The sequence below is a fragment of the Psammomys obesus genome, unplaced genomic scaffold, assembly GCF_907164565.1.
Source record: "Psammomys obesus unplaced genomic scaffold, mPsaObe1.curated_primary_1811, whole genome shotgun sequence".
Taxonomy (NCBI): domain Eukaryota; kingdom Metazoa; phylum Chordata; class Mammalia; order Rodentia; family Muridae; genus Psammomys; species Psammomys obesus.
In genome coordinates, this window is record NW_026596466.1 from 1,134,173 (window position 1) to 1,139,359 (window position 5,187).

A 5,187-nucleotide genomic window follows, 5' to 3' on the forward strand; every position below is an offset into this window, starting at 1 on the left:
ATAACCCTTAGGAGCTCTCAAGGTAGATAATAGAGCTAGCATAAAAATCTCAGTTCAGGCCCCAAATTTAGTGTGATGTGCAAAACTGGCATAGTTGACATTTTTATGCTAACATATGTTCCATATAAAGCCGTACTGTTTATACAGCTTTCATGTGTGGGAGGAGAGCGGCCTTCTGGAGAGGGTTTTAACTGAATGTAGCCACAGCTTTTTTTTTTTTTTTTTTTTAAGCCACTACTTATAACTGAACATTTCCCCTCTTAGGATCTCAGGAATGTTTCCAAATAAAAGGTTAAGCTAGTAGCATGGTGATCTCAGGACCTGGGAGTGGAAGCAGTAAGATCGAGAGTTCAAGGCCACATAGTCAGTTTAGAGAACAACCTGAGTATATAAGACTCTCTCAATATTTTTTTTTAACTTAGAAGCCAAAAGGAGAATATATTTGCCTGTCTAAATTATGAATATCCATGCAATCATACAGTCTCTAGGCCTTAAAAACACTAGTTCAGAGCCTAGTGAGATGGCCCAGTGGGTAAATCCTTGCTGTGCAATCTTGACTCAAGTTCAGATCCCCAGCACCCATGTCAAAGCCAGGCATAGAGGCTGTGCTGTTTACTTTTTCTGTTGCTGCGGTAAGCACAATGACCAAAAACAAGTTGGAGAAGAAAGGGTTTGTTTTCTTACAGATTGCAATCCTTCCTGGAGGAAGCCGAGGCAGGGACCTGAACAGAAAACCGCAAAGGAAAGCGGCTCACCAGATTGTACCCTGTCTCGGGGCTGCTGTTCCTGTGATGGAACGCCATGACCAAAAGCAAGTTAGGAAGGGAAGGGAAGGGTTTATTTGGCTTACACTTCCATATCACTGCCCATCATCAAAGGACAGGAACTCAAACAGGGCAGGAACCTGGTGCTGCTAACTGCCTTGATACTCATAGCCTGCTCAGCCTGCTTTCCTACAGAACCCTGGACCACCAGCCCAGAGATGGCTCCACCCACAATGGGCTGGACCTTCTCTGTCCATCACAAAATATCCTACAATGTTGCCTGCTGCCCAGTCGTATAAAGGCATTTTCTTAATTTAGCTTTGCCCTTCTCAGATGACTTTAGCTTGTGTCAAGCTGACATAAAACTACCCAGCACACTCCCTCTGACTTACTTAGGTACCATCCTTTTTTTAATTTTTTTTTTAAGATTTACTTATTTATTTAGTGTGCAGTGTTGTGCCTTTATGTAAGGCTGCACACCAGAAGAGGGCACCAGATCTCACTACAGATGGTTGTGAGCCACTATGTGCGTGCTGGAAATTGAACTCAGGACCTCTGGAAGAGCAGCCAGAGCTCTTAACCTCTGAGCCAGCTCTCTAGCCCTCAGCTACCATTCTTTAATTATTATTTATTGTTATTTTTGTCTCACTCTGTGGCCTAGGTTGGCCTGGAACTCACTTTCTAGACCAGCGTGGCCTTGAGTTCGTAGAGATGAACCTGCCTCTGCTGTCAGGGTGCTGGTAAAGGCATATTGCTTCATCTACCATTTTTTTTTAAAGATTGATTTATTTATACAGTATTCTGCCTGCATGTACACCTGCACGCCAGAAGAAGGCACGATATCTCATTATAGATGGTTATGAGCCACCATGTGGTTGCTGAGAATTGAACTCAGGACTTTTGCAAGAACAGCCAGTGCTCTTAACCCCTGAGCCATCTCTCCAGCCCCATCTACCATTCTTATACAACTCAGGCCCATACATAGATCAGAAATTAAGAAAATGCCTTGCACATGGCCACAGAATGGTAATCTGACCTGAGCAAATTTTCAGCTGAGGTCCCTCTTCCCAGGTGATTCTAAGTTTGTGTCAGGTTTAGACACGAAGCTAGCTATGACAGTGGCTCTAATTCCACTGCTGTGGGACAAAGGAAAATCCTGGAGGGTAACTGGTCTGCAGTCTAGTTGAAAAGGTGAGCTCATTGAGAGACCCTGTCTCAAAAAGTAAGATGGAGTTCAATTAAGGAAGACATCCCAACATCAGCTTCTAGCCTCTATAAGCACCCCCATGGTGAATAAACACACGTTCCTGAACATGTGTGCGCGCGCACACACACACACACACACACACACACACGAAACATTGGTGTGGGCCTGAGGCAGATCTCAGTAGTAGAGCAAAGCCCTGGGCTCCGCCTCCAGGACTGAGAAAATGTTGCCCACCCCCGTTCAGATTTGAAATGAAAATGCTGGTGTGCGATATCTGGCCCATGCCAGTTTTTCACCATCAGTAGAAAAGTCAGCACTAAGAGGGCATGAGTAAAAGGTCGACTCCTGCAAGCGAGCTTATGCCCAGAAGGAGCCTTTCCCAGCTTCTAACAGTTTCTCTTTCACCTGTACACAGGGGTCTATCAAAAGGAAAGATCAGACTGGCAAATTAAGACAAATCTGTAAGAGAGTCCGTCAGCGGTACACGGGGAGGTCAGGAAATGACTCTGTTCAGTCAGTTCTCTCTTTCCACGTAGAGGTTCTTGGAATCAAACTCATTGTTGCCAGGTTCGCTCAGCAAGAGCCTTTATTGGCTGAGTGATCTCACTTGGCTCCAAAGTGTGGTTTTTAATACAAAAGCCATGAAGTAAATACAAACAGAAAAGAAGTCACAGCACATCAGTGTAAGTGAACCTTCATGAGGCCACTGCAAAATTGATAAGGCATGTTTCTCTCTCCGTTTCCATGACAACACACTCCTCTAGGGTTTTTTTCTATTTTACCGATTCCTCCATCTCAGTATCCGTTATTGAATCTTTGTCTCCAGATGTATAGATTTTTTTGTGCGATTTCGCGTTATCTGTCTCCAAACTCACTTAGGTCAATCAAATGCTTTACTCTGTCACCCAACCATGGTGGCACATGCCTGCAATCCCAACACATCAGAGATGGAGGCAGGTCAGAGTCAGCTATGAGTGTACCCCACGAATACAGGTACCCAAGAGTGTGCATTTGATGGTGCTTAGTGACAAGATTGTGGTTATTATAACAACAAAATTTTAATGGCCCAAAATCTGTGATGGTTAGAGTTGTCGACTTGATAGGCTCTAGAATCATCTAAGAGATAGACTTCTAGGAACAGCTGCAAGGGACACTCTGGACTGAGGTTGGCCTCTGACACTGTCCTCAAGGGATTATACAGGTCAGTCATTTCAGGACTCTGGAAGTGGCACCATTTTCTCTGCGCTGGATTGCTGGACTGTATAAAAAGAGGAAAATGAGCTGAGCAAGGTATCTTGCTCTCTGCTGCAGCAGGTTTTTTGTTTTGTTTTGTTTGTTGTTGTTTTTGTCAGTGCCAAGGATCAAACCTGGGGCCTCAAGCAGGATGCTGCTGAGCTGTTTCCCCAGTCATTCCCCCCACATACACACTTCTGCTGCTGCTGCTTCTGGTTTTTCTTCTTGTCCTGCTGCTGCTGTTTCTTGTTCTTGTTCTTCATGTTCTTCTTGTTCTTGTCTTGTTCTTCTTGTTCTTGTTCTTCTTTTTGGTTTTTCAAGACAGAGTTTATCTGTGTAACAGCTCTGGATGTCTGGGAACTGTCTTTGTAGACCAGTCTGGCCTCAAACTCACAGAGATTCACTTGCCTCTGCCTCCCGAGTTCTGGGATTAAAGGCATGCACCATGACACCTGGCCCCTCTGCTATTTTTAAATTAAAAATATTACATTTTATTTATTTCATGTGTGTGCACATGCCTGTATGCATATGACCATACCCTCCATAGAGCGTGACAGAGGACATTTTGTAGGAGTCAGTTCTCTCTGAGTTGGCTCTCACTTTTACCACGTGAATCCTGGGGCTTGAACTCAGGCTGTCAGGCTTGGCTACAAGCCACTGTTATACACTGAGCCATCTCAATGAACCTGATCTTTTTGCTTCTTGGCTGTGTATGCAAGTGACCAAGCTGTCTCACACTCTGCTGCTGTGACTTCACTGTATCTCTAAACAATGAGCCAGAAAAAAACTCTCACCCTTAGGTTGCTTTTGTCAGAGTGTTTTATCACAGCAGAAAAAATAAATAAAACCTAGGTAATTTCCATCAGTAGAAAAGAAGACAAAGATTGTGAATGCAAGTGAATATTAGAGGTAAGTAGTCAGGTAGATCAGTGACATTGAGTCATCACGGTGAAAACCCTAAACCACAATGCAACTATATTCATTGCTCATGTTTACTGAGCTCTGTCCTGGCAGCCCTACTCCCCACCTTGTCCTACGTGTTTTCACTCATTGATCCCTCATAACAAACATGCTGCAAGGACCCTGTGATCATCTTACTTCATAGACAAGAACAAAGGGGGAGGGGAAGCTTTTTACATACTTTAGCCCAAGGACATATGACTTAACCATTGTGAAACCACATCTCGCTTTTCATTGGCATTTGTGTATTTATCCCTGTCCCATGGTGTGAGTGTGTGCGTGTGCCGTGCATTTATGTGTATACCGACTCGAGGAGGGTACAACCATGTACTGTGACAAACTGGGGCTAATGTAGGAAACAGCCTTGGTTTCCCTTCCTCTTATTTATGGAAGCAGGGGCCCTCAGACCTAGAGCTCACTGATACAGCTACTCAAGCTGGCCAGCATGCTCTGGCAATCCTATCTCTGCCTACTGGTGCTGAAATTACAGGTGAGCCACTGTGCACACCCAGCATTTATGTGGGTTCCGGGGATCCAAACTCCTGTATCTATTTTATAATCGTTTTGTTAAAATATAATTTGTTTGTTATATGATTCACTCTCAAACAGTGAATTTAGTGTATTCGGAGAAATGTGGAACTATCATGTATAATTTTAGGCAGTTTCATCACCCTGCAAAGAGACAGATCCTTAACAGACCAAATCCAGGCAGTTTGACTCCAAATTTAGCTTCAGAAAGAACAGCATGGTGTCACATATGCAAATTTTTTACATATGCCCAAAATATATGTTATTTATGCACATAAAGTCACATTAAAACGTTAAGATGCACATGGAAGTGATTCGACATTATTATTACTCTTGCTATTATTATTTTGGTTTTTTTGAGACAAAGTCTCATGTAGCTGCTGCAGTCTTGAACTCCCAATGTAGCCCAGGCTGGCCTTGACCTCCTAATCTTCCTGTCCGTACCTCTCAGGTGCTACGGTTGCAGGGGTGCACTGTCGCCATGGCCAGCTTCTT